We start from the raw sequence: 13,255 nt of genomic DNA on the forward strand, positions 1-13,255 counted from the left end.
TTTGCCAACCCGTTTCTAAATGAACCACGGAATACCTATTTGGTCTCGGGTTCGGGCTTATCGACAAATCGTCACGTAAAGTTCTTCAGTGCTTTGTTTGCGTGCTTAAAACCTCAATACATAGTCCTACCGAATGTCCTTCTTGTTCGACGATGGTTCATTTGTGTCGGTGCCATATCTAATCAACCAGTGAACTGTGTTTTCCGGCTTATCAGTATGAATTCTAAATTGTTATTTTCTAACGAAATTGCTTGAAACACGTTTAAAAGTATGATTATGTATTTGAATGATTGATATTTAATGTTTACAGTGAATAAGTCACGTTTCGAGCAGTAGGAAACAAAGTATAAGTTCCAAATAGGTCTAAATAATTAGTATTAACATGGCGGTAAACAATTGGATTTTCCTTTATCGAGTCCTTCACAAATATGACAACCCTACAAACATAAATGAGTTCAATAATGGTCATTTTGTAGATAACACTCCATGAAACTCGGAACCTTCGTTATTTTTGTAAAGACCAGACAATGCCGATACTATGTGATCGACTACCATAAGGGGTGTTGCATAATAATTTTTCTCATCACCGTTAATGAAGCAACTTGTTATTTTTACATGTCATTGAGAATGGAGTCGTCTTTTGATGATTAGTGTGAAAATGGCTTGTCTAAACCTGCTTCGATAGACTATGTACAGTACGCACGAACGTTGGCTTTTACGGCCAACTACTAGAAGCGGTTGGCAATGAGAGTACCCATCCTATATTATAAATATTAAACACAAAAATATATATGAAAGGTATAGATGCAAAAGTGATCTTATCCAATTTTTGGCGGTACTGAGTTATTCATATCACCGTATTCGTATTGTAACGGCGAATAAATATGTAATAGTGTTGTTGACCGACACTCACATTTTTTATGCTGAAGAAAATCCTTGAAAATCGAGTTTCGAAGCATACGTCACACTATCCAACAGCTGTTTTGCAGAAAAATTCACAGTATCTCCAATTCAACGAAACAGAGAGCCCCTGGCGCATTATGGGATTTATGCTCCAGTTCGGTTGATGTTGTGCCTGCTGTAATAATGCTCACAATTTTCTAGCTACTTTGTTTTTTAATGTGTTGATAATAATTTTTGTAAGTATTTAGTATTAAACAATTGAAATACAGGGTACAACGGATGAACTAGTGAAACCATCTACTGGACTAACAAGAAATAAGAAAAAAAACATTTCAAAAGTGATAACGAAATGAAGCCATAATACCAAGTTTAGTCAAAGCTACTTCGCCGTTTCTTTATTAAATTAGTTTTTGATATTACCACCTGGAGTTTTCTGGAATTTCTTCACATTAGTAACACTTAAATAGGGTCCAGTTTCCCATAAAAGTCTTCACGGAATGCACAAACCAAACTAATTCTAACAAGCGATTATTTATTCTGACATCGTCACAATTCCGGGTTGCAATTTTTTGTCACAATGTTCGCAATTCTTTTACAGGTGGTCTTGCTGCATTAAAAAATTTAAGATATGGTATTTCCAATTGGTTTTTACTTGACCAATGAAATTGTGCCATTTCGTATTATTCAAGTTTTGCCAGAAACATGACAATGGTAACTGAAACAACCAAACTTTTTATATGGTATTTGCTTTAATGTTCGTTATAGTATAGTATTTGATTTATATAAGTGCACTTTTAAAAAAATTCTTCAAATTGTGTACAGTAGAGGATTAAAGAATTTTTAATTTAAAATGTGGTAGATTCGGCACTCGGTGTGATAAACCATTACGCAAGATAACTTTTGTAGTCATATAAATCAAATAATACAACGTATTATTATTGAAAACTTAAAAGTACTTCTAATCTTAATCTTTCTGTTGTTATTTTTTTGCGCAGGCAACGCCGGACTCATCCGCTAGTAATTAATAATATAAAAGTTATTTTTAAATTAAATCTCATAACAGCCGGTAAAGTTGCAAAACTCGTTGCCGGATTCTTTTGTAGTTTTTGTATTCGCATTATTTAAAATGTCTAAAGATACTTTTAATGTGTATCACATTACAATCGATAAATTTTGTTTGTACAAGGCAACGCTATCTGCCAAGGTGTTACAAACGTGAAGAAAACGCCGAAAACTCCACGAGACCAGTCGTTGCACAATCTGGCAATGAAGGTGGAAGAAATTCAAAGTTTTTTACTTAACCGAAGGTGTTAATTTATTTTGCATTTTGATTGTTGCCCATAGTACTGAGAATACAGGTTAAGTTTCCTCGAAATGCAAAGGGGTATCGAAAGTACGCGTCTGAATTCGACAGAAGTTGCAATAGGCACTCATAGCTCTGCATATGGCGCTTGGCTACATGTAGTTGTCTCGATTTGTGTGCGCCTTTGACAACGCTTAGAGTTTATCGCATGTTTGAATCGTACTTTATACAGATTTTCCTTATTACTGGTGGTTGTACTTTTGATAAATTAGGTATTGTTGTCTCGAAGAATTTTTTGAATAGGTGAGTAATTTTTATTCGACTTAAAGAACTTTTTGAAGTTTACCTAATGTTTTAGTTTACCGTTAAGTATTTAAATTATGATAAACGTTGAAACTATTCAAAAAGGCAATGGGATCGGTCAAATTTCTAATTCTTTTTAATTTAAAACTCTAAAAAACCTTAGAATATAATCCAAGTAAAAAACTACTCTTTAAATCCGATTTCGAGTGAGTTAATTAGACAATAAATAACGAAAAGATGCTATACTTTCATGAACTTCTTAATTTAATTTCCCAAATGCATTTCGCAACGCCTCATCAGTGGGTAGTTGAGTGTTGGTAACCTCCGTTCCTTTTATGCTGGATGATATTTTCCCAGCATGCATCTATCTGCATACCGTCATTCAGGTTAATTAAATTTGCATATACTTTTATACAGAAGTGTTCTATGATTCGTCGTTTTAAACAATTTTCTTCTTTATAAAGTATTTTTACATTATTTCTATCTATTTTACAAAAATTATTTTTATAATGTAGGTACCACGGCGATTCTTCTCTTTTTAATCTTATTGCTGCCTCGTGCTCTTTTAAACGTATTTCCAACTTCCTTCCGGTTTCTCCAACGTAAGACTTCGTTTGTGGACAAGTACAAGATAATTTATAAATTACACCTGCAACATCAGGTTTGTTTAACATATTTGTATCATCTTTGTTTATGACATTAACTATATTCAACAATTTGTTCTTTTGTTTTGCCACGATACGTATAGAATACTGTTTAAAAATTAATTTATATCTCTCATAAAGTTTATGTACATATGGAAATTCAACATATAAAGTATTATCAATATGATTCTTTACATTATATATGTGATTTTCAAAATGATTGTACCACTTACATAATAAATTCTTTGGATAATCATTCAATAAATATTTTTTAAAAAGTTGTTTTGTTTCTTTATCTATGTCTTCTTGTAAGGATGTCCTATTCACTATTTTTCTGAGGTCCATAATAAAGACGTTTTTCTTGGTTTCTACGGGACAATATGATTTATAGTTAACTGTCTTTTTTGTATTACATAATTTTTCGTACTTACGGAACAACAATCGATTTTCCTTTCTCATTATAGTAACGTCCAAATAATTTAATTCCTGATTTTGTTCTTCCTCACTGGTGAACTTTAAGTTACTACTCAAACTGTTTGCATAGCCTTCAATATCTTGGGATGTAGTTATTCGTGAGTCATATATAATTAATATGTCATCAACGTAACGTGCGTAGTACTCTATACCTGGAGCCTGTGATATATATTCATCAATCGGTATCATGCAGATATCAGCCAGTTTTGGTCCGACGACCGATCCCATAGAAATTCCATTTTTTTGGCGATAAAAATCTGTATGAATTTTAAAATAATTATTTTTAAATATAAATTCAATAAAAATTAAAATATGCTCAGGTATATTATATCTATTTATGGTTTCTTTAATCATTTCTAGTGTTATCGATGGGTACAGGGATTTAATATCTAGGCTCATGAGACAATGACTTTTTTTAATTTTATCTTTAAGTAATTCATTAATTAATTCATCTGTATTTTTTATACTGTAAGGTGATCTATCGATTTTCTGCAAATAGATTTTCAAGTAGCATTCGAGATTATATAAAACTGTTTTTTTTAAATCCACCAATGGTCGACATATATTACCAGGTTTATGAGTCTTAATTCTTAGATTTAATTTTGGATATCGTATATTATTAAAGTCTAATATATTTTTTACCTGGCGACTTGAGACTTCCTGTTTATATTTCTTCATTAATTTTGTAAGATTTTTCTGTATTTCCTTTAACGGAATGACGGTATGCAGATAGATGCATGCTGGGAAAATATCATCCAGGATAAAAGGAACGGAGGTTACCAAGACTCAACTACCCACTGATGAGGCGTTGCGAAATGCATTTGGGAAATAAAATTAAGAAGTTCATGAAAGTATAGCATCTTTTCGTTATTTATTGTCTAATTAACTCACTCGAAATCGGATTTAAAGAGTAGTTTTTTACTTGGATTATATTCTAAAATTTTTTAGAGTTTTAAATTAAAAAGAATTATGATAAACGTTTTGCGCCAATTTGCGCATTAAATTATTATTTCATGTTTAATAGAATGGCATCCTCACTTTCTGGGAGAGCCTGATACGCTACAAATATCTAAAGAATTGGATGTTTGAGGCCACGATTGCATATGTTCTTTCGAGAAAGATGACATAGAAAATGGTGAAATTGTTTTAAACTGCATAAAGCAGAAAATTAGAAATGTTTGGCAAGATGTCAATAGCAAATACGAAAAAGTAGCGAGGCATCGACATCGCATCTTCGATACTTATTTTCTTGGCCTGGTTAAAAACATTACATTTTCTGACGATATAGTCAATGTTGTCACGAGTACGTCGAGACTAAATACTCCTAGAATTAGACCCACCATTGGCCAAGCGGTATTCGTTCCCCGAACACTGGGAGTTCGGTCGTGGGATCGCGTATGGCTCGGACGGGCTGGCCACGTGGAGTTTTCCATTTTTTTCTCCACGTCTGTAAAGCCTAAGTAGGGGCCAGTTTCCATAAAAACACCTCCCGGAAGGTGTCCCACTAGGCAGATCGCGTAAGTGTTGCATTGCCATAACTAAATAAACTCCAGAATTGTACTTTCGATGCTTGTGGTGCTACGTTCAAATAACGAAACGTGCAACACTTCCTGCAATCAACTTGCCAAAAACTCAGCACGGCCACAGAAATTAAATTAAGGAAGCCTACGCAACGGAGACACAAGACCTTTACCTTAGACACTATGCACGGTATCCAATGCCCGCGAGCATTCACAAAATTTTATTTCACGAAAAGGACATTATTGAAGCTTGCATTTTCGCAATTCACACATATTCAAAAGAAGCTCGAGATGTGAAAAACAAACGTAACACAAAGTTCAGGAACTATTTAACAGAAAAATATGCAAACACGGACGTGCCGGAAACACTTTTCATCCCCTCAAATTCATTTATACCCCGTTCGTAAGCATCTCAAATAAATAAACAATAAAAAGAAATCCGGAAATATTAAATTTATTAGATAATAAAAAAAGTTTATCACAACAAGAAAGACAGAATTATATCGACTCGTTACACGAGTGTAGTGTCACTACTGGTTTCGATTGAATGTTTTCCTATTCTGTTTTACACACGTAATTTTCCCTGTTTCGTTTTTGCCGGCATACTTGTGTTTTTTTTATTTATTACTTTAGAAAATTAAGATTTTATGAGGATTAAACACAAAACAAACTACAAATATTAATTACATATTATTTCTTATATAAATTTGTAAGTTTTACATACTATATCTACTGTAAAATTTTCTTAAATATATTAAATAACATAAAACTACTCAAATATGTATTTTATTGGCAAAAAATACCTAAAATACTGACAACAATACTTTATATTGAAAATTAAACTTTTTCTTTCTAGATTGCCAGATTTACACACTGTGCGTTGGCGAGGTGCAAACACGCGACTAATTACTAGTGTTCGGTAAATTCATCTACTCGGTTGCTGGTGGGCTATAATCGACGAAGACAAGTTATTGTAATTGCGTCCAAGACAAAAATTTATAATTAACTTTCAATAAGTCCCTGCGAATAAAAGTAATTAAATTGAGACAGATAACAAACTGTCAGTGAAAACGTACTGTCGCGCAATTTTCATTATCCGTTGAGCAAAAACAATTAAAATGAAGCTTAGTACACTACTATGTGAGTAATAAAAGTTTACATTCTGACATGATTAATAAACGGTGAACATTTAACGATTATAGTTTAAATCGGAGTGATTGCCAGTGAAAATGTGATGGCAAACGTGTCTGTCATTTGATACATTCTTCAATTTTAAAAGTCCCGAAAACACGGAATGCAATGTTTTCGCAACCTGAAATAAAGCAAAATAAATATTAATATTTAACTTAACTTTTAAATAATATTGTAAGAGTTGATGAAAACTATCGACTTTTAGAGGAATCCGCTTGTTAACGCAGAAGAAACCTCCCATCGTAAGACACAACGACACTTTTCCAAATCGTTTCATAAAATTCAATATCTAAAAAAAAATTCGTATTTAACATTTAATTTATTAAATCCAACTTCCCATTTAATAAGATAAAGATCACGATAAACTTTACTTTAAGCTTTCGTATCAATTCCAAATCGCTAATTACGAAATGCCGAATGTCTTGAAATCCATTCTGAATCTGCGAAAGAAAAATAAATAAACAGAGAAAGTAATAAATAACAATAGTTTAAGCATAATGAATAAATACCGTAAATGCCATGCAGAACAGGAGACAGGCAGATATAATACAGGTAAATGCATTAAGAATTACATTAGCCAAAATCCACACTCTAAACAATCCCTGAATGTCCAGATACAAAAATACGTAATAGAAAAAACTCGTTCCCCAAATTATTCCGAAATAAACAGTCAATGAAATATATTTGAATTTTGTGTTCCACTGATTCATAAAAAGCCACAGATCTTGATGACGGATCATCAAATCCTGTAATTTCGCCTTCAGACTTCTGTCGCTTCTTCTTATTTCGCATAATTCATTCAGAAGTTCTTCCAACTCTTTATGAAGAACAAATGCAATAACAGCTGCTAACAGCAAAACATATGCTATTCCTCCTGTAATTAAAGTTGTCGAAACTCCAATATCAACAGCACAAAAAAGTGCTTCGAATCGAAACATTTCTCTCTTTTCCAACGCAGGATAGTAAAAAACCAGAACAATAACTTCAAAAATAATACATAAAACATAACAATAAGAGAAACGAGAAAGGACACCATTCTTAGCAGAGCATTATTTTTAATAGTAATTTTTTGATAAAAATATCTGTTTCGAAGAATCTGAATCTGATGGATTTTTCTTTTATTGACAGACGTCAGGCCAATCGAGTAAGTCATAAGTACGATTAACAGTGCACTGTTCATTATTTGAGGATCACTCACGAATTTGTCAAATAATCCCTGACAAACTGCATATTCCCTTATTCCAGGTAAATTTATCCATAACCAAATTATAGTATATTGCCATAACATAACCTGAACAAACCGAACGTAGATCTTTCTTAATTTCTCAGTTTTAAGTACGTAAGTCGGTTGTTTGCAGGAACACATCTGCAAGGAGTCTAATCCGTAAATAAGAGCTGTTGTCCAACAGGGCCTCAGGAAACAATTCATGCAGCTTCCATCTTCCATATTCGAATTCATTATGCGTAACTTCTGCAAAATATAGTAATTTTCATACAGATTTTCTAATAACTCTTACGCGAGATAACTGTATGCTTCACGAGCATGAAACATATTACGGATCAATATTAGTGATGTAACGAATAGTATATTCAGCCTCAGCCGAATACCGAATATTCGGCTAGGAGCGTTGCCGAATGGCCGAATATTCGGCCAAACTATTCGGCTTGATTAACGCACGTACGAAAATTGGCGCGCAAACCGCATTATGGCAAAGATCGTGCACCGTGCTCTCTATTGGCCCGCTGTCTACGATTTTTTTTCTATTAGGTCTAAATTATTTAAATTAATTAATTAAATTATAATTATTAAAGTTAATATGAGATGGAGCCTAACGTCTACCTCTAGTGCCAAATTGCTTTATAATTTATGTAATAGCCGTAAATAGCCCGCTATGATTGTTGGCAGTTGTTAGTATTTAGATGTAAGTTATAACTTATAACTTGTTATAAGTTATTTTATTTGCAATCGATCATTTTAACTCTTTAATTAAACACTAAAATTTTGTTTTTACTACGTATTTGTAGACTGAATAGTACCCTAGGATATACTTTTGTGGTGACACAATATGGTCTAGTTTCTCCCCAGTTGTGGAACAGTTCAAATATATCGTAAAAATACTAAAATATACGCGAATACGAATATAACATAATTAACTAAACAATAACATTAATGCCCGATACATTCTAACCTACACGCCATCAATGCCATAGGATATCGGGCTAGATAAAGGCTATAATATTATTTAATTACGAAATAATTTAATACTAGAGTTAGATGCTATTTCTTATTAACTTTAATAATTATAGTTTAATGTTCAGCATTAATAAAAGTTACAAAAATGATTAATTTACTGTGTTTTTGTTATTTCTTACTCCTGTTTTTTGGTATTCGGTATTCGGCCGAATAGTGATTTAAATATTCGGTATTCGGACGAATAGTGAAAAATAGGCCGAATAGGCCGAATACCGGGTAGTAACCGAATATTCGTTACATCACTGATCAATATTCTTTGATTTCTGAACATGTATGTTTTTACGAGTGACGTAAATATCGTAAAAAAGTTCCTTGTTTGTATATCAAATAGAATCACTTCGATGAAGTATGTTAAAAACTTAGTCAATAACTCTAAGATTCTGGGTAAAAGCCAATGGTTCACCATTAATTCTAGTTATATCTTATGTAGAGAATTATCATAGCAAACATTTTAAACCATTTTCATTAGAATTTCCATTTTTATATTATAGTAATAAATCTACATTGCTCTGATATTGTTGGAGGCCATTGTTGAATGTCAGAAATTTGTAATTTAATATTTGGAAATTTTTATGAGATTTTTTTACTACGATTATTGTGAGTTTCACAGATTTTTAATTCAGACATATGTCACGTATGTCACATTGATAGTGTTAAATTTTGTTAATTAATAAGGTTTCAAATTGGTTCGGGAGTTATTAAACAACATTTTATTAAGCGTGGGAGAATTGTTATGTACGAAAACCTCCAGTGGATAACCCACACCGAATTGTCCTTTGACCTAGTTAGGGACCCGTACCTTTGACCGTCGTCGTGTTCTTTTGTCTCCGGGCAGTCGTGGTGACGCTTAGATCTGGAGGCACAAAGTTACGTTTGTATTATAATAAAGTTAACTTTATACGTTAACGAGAGTCGTTTATTTTACGGACACGACACAACTATCGACTCATTGCTAGTTTTACGTACAGGGTTCTCTCTCTCTCTCTCTCTCTCTCTCTCAATTGTAAGAGTGATTGAAGTTTTCATTCTATTCTGTGTCGCTATATTGTAGAATGCTTCTCTTTTCTGTTGCAATAAGTGTGTAATTCAGATGTAAAATGAGTTTGCGTCGGACCAAGTTTTATAAAGCGTTTAAAAATGGCTGGCATCTCGAACTTACAGCACGGATCGCATATGACTTATCGAATTTTTAGAAAATACAAATCGTCCGACAATATAGCCTCACCGTGGAGCCTGAAGTGCCGGATTCACGAACTTTTACTAAATTAAACGCGCAGTTACCAGATGAAAAGATGTAGACAGAGCTTTATAATTGGAATCCTCCTAAAATAAATAGCGTAGTTACGAACTGCGCGAAAGAAAGTTACAAACAGTGCCCTCTAGTAAAAATCGCAGCTACGAGAGAAAAACGTTATAGATGCAATAAGCGTAGTGTCTATTGAATTGAACTGTAGACTGAAGAACATTTTTCAGTCTACAATAAGCGTTGTCTGTGTTGAAATAAAGTGTGTATGTGTGTATTGGAATATTGCATTGTAGCTGAATTAATAATAAGAGTGTAAGAAATTACCGGATTTATTCCACTATATATTGCCTTGAATAATAGTTTTAGGTAATTTCTGAAGAATTTAAATAATACTCGCGATCTAACGCATTGTTTTTGTAGAATAAACACGTTTTTAATTAACACATATGTTAATAATTTGAATTAATAAATCATAAAATTAATCCTGTTATTATTAACGTTATGCAAACACAAAATACAATCACAAATTTGTACTGTGCTTTTCAATTATATGAAAGAAAAGCATCCGATAAATCTTAAAAGAAAAAGATCTTTAAATAAAATAATTTTTCTTACTTTTAGGAGTCAAATTCTGATAAAATAAGTTGAAGGATCGTGTTTACGAAACAAACAAATTACTTCTACTTCAGTTTTCTGGCAAAAATGTTCATTTTCGTTACATAAACTCAATTTCTTATGTCCTTGAATTATCGTTTCCAATTCAGAACATTAAAGATCCACGGACAACATCATATTTATAATGTTATCTCAATTATATAATATTGATTAGTATACTAAAGAATTTTAATTGGAACGATCTACTTGCTTTATGTTTACTTACGTTACTCAAAGAAATCATTTCATGAAGTAAATTTGCGGAAAGTTCCTCTAATTCTCTTTATAAAATCAATTAATAATTTCCAATCAATTACTGAATGTAAACGTTTCGTGCCCCTTTTAAGATACTTTCAATAATTGAAATTTGTAAACTTTTTTCAGGAAGCAATTTTAATGAAAGTAGATTCCATAAATTACCAAGTTAAAATTTCCTCCAGACAACCGAAAGTATATCAGAAACTGTATTCCTGTATTTACAATTACTTTCTTTCACACACATTTTCTCTAATTCATTTTCAGTTTTCAAGTGTAAGTGAAAGAGGGAATTCAATTGCAAAATCGACACCAAACCCTTGCGCTTACACATGCTATATAATGTTAGATATATGCACAGATATGATACAATGTGCATGTTAAAAGCGTTCGTGATACGTATGTGCATACGTTCTTTCCTTCCGTATGGCAATAAATCTCACTCCCTCCGGATATCCCATTCATTATTACTCGTCCGCTTTCATGTAGACCTGCCGAAAATCCATAATGGGCTTGATAAAAATGAATCTTCTTAGTGCTCACGGGGCAATAAGACTAAAAAAGTCCATTATGTCATGTTTTTTACATGGGATGGGATAAACACGCGACTGTAGATAGCACACAGGATTTGTAAAGTATGGTTTTACAAAACACGTATATTTTTCGTAATTATTAAGAGACAAATTTATATATACGTGTATCCTTTTTTCTTAAATGAAATAATGGGGAACCCTCGATGTGAACACAGACTATTACGTCATTAGTCCCGCAACGTCGTGTATGATTCAATAGTAAAAGAAAAAACTGTAATTACTAAACACATCATTTGTCCTGTTGTTTCATCTTCATTTGTTTTACTTTTCAATGTCAAATTGCCGTTTGAAGTAGTCTAACATTTGCTGGTATGGGCTATTGCCGAGCCGTTCGTATTACTTAAGATATTTATTAAATTAAGATAGACAAGAAAGTGTGGAGATCGTGAGACTAACCAACCAGACCTAACTTGTTATACTGGATTACCCAAAGTCACCAAGAAAAAGATAAGTCACCAATAAAAATTCCGTCACCAATTAAAAATTCCCTCAGCAACTTATAAGGTGGTGGTTATTGGAGTTTACCCAAAGTCACCAAGAAAAAGAAGCAGCGGTGGCAGTCCACAGCTAAGGGTTTCTAGCAATTTGGAAAAGTAATTTTCAAAGGAATACTACAATGCTCCACAGGAGTATAATTGTATGAGCCTTCCGTGAAGACTTAATGGGGTGCTGGTCCCCATTTGGTTAATACAGATGTGGTGAAACCAGAAAAACTCCACATAGCCAGCCAAGTGCGAAGCCGAATAAAGTCAGCCAGAATGAAGAATCTCCTGGCTGAGTGTAATTATTAATATGAAACTGGGGCAGAACAAACCATGGGAGTACTGGAGACCATTACCAAAGAAATGGTGGAGAAATATAGAAAACTATAGCCGGACAATTTATGTCAGTGAAAGAAAAAGGTATGAACCACTATCCAGTCTCCAACAGACGTGTAGTTCTATAAAGTGGGTTCTTGGATGTTATATCGTGTGAAAATAGAATTATTATTAAGCTAGCCGAAAGCTACAAAAGAAAGAGCCTTTAAGTGTCAGTCAAGAAAATAAGGGATACCGAATTCTTTTAAAGGGATACCAATCTTTTGGAAGGATAGAGTAATGAAACAGTAGGTAGGTGCAGAGGTCCGCTAACGCCACGCCCTATCGGACGCCAACACGAGTGGATCAAAACTATAGGAAACATGATGAAAAGCCGGTTGCCGACTGCTGACTGCATCCCAGATTAAAACCGCCGCTTCCTAGTACGGATATCTGAGGGATACCCGTACCAGGAACACGGCACTACTCCCCAAAAAAGAAAGACAGAATGCAGCAACTGAGGAGGTCCACCCGGCCAATCGCTCATGTCCGGAAGAATTGCAGGACGGGCGAGTCCAGTGCATGACTTCCACACCTAATGCCCGTTCAGAAGTAAGAAGAAGTAACAGGCAACCGCTTACAATAGTGCAAGAAGCGGTAGACGACAGAGAGAGGGCGTCCTTTAATGGGAATTTACAGACACAGCAAGTTATTAATACTAAGAGCATTTAAGATGAGAGGGAAACTAAAAACTTCACAATTACGACAGTACTAACAGTTTGAAAGGAAGCGAGAAGAGATAAGGCGAACTCGTCAACTACCAAGTGGCCCTGCTCAAGACAAAGAAATGCCCAGCATGGATAAGAGAAAAATAGGTTTGTAAGAAGAAGATGAAGATTAGCCAGTACGCAAATATTCACCAAATTGGCTGCGGAAGTACCAAGCACGCCAAGAAAAAAGAGAAGAATGTCTCATCCCACACCGGAAAACGGTAGCGGCAACCTGGTTGATGCACAGACATAGAGCCCGGCGACAATAAAACGATAGCCTTCCTACAGTGAGAGAAGGAAGACATAATAGCACGCAGTAATGAGGGATATAACAAAGACAGGTTAAAG

The sequence above is a fragment of the Centruroides vittatus genome, unplaced genomic scaffold, assembly GCF_030686945.1.
Source record: "Centruroides vittatus isolate TY-2023 unplaced genomic scaffold, ASM3068694v2 contig_1891, whole genome shotgun sequence".
In the NCBI taxonomy this organism is placed as follows: Eukaryota; Metazoa; Arthropoda; class Arachnida; order Scorpiones; family Buthidae; genus Centruroides; species Centruroides vittatus.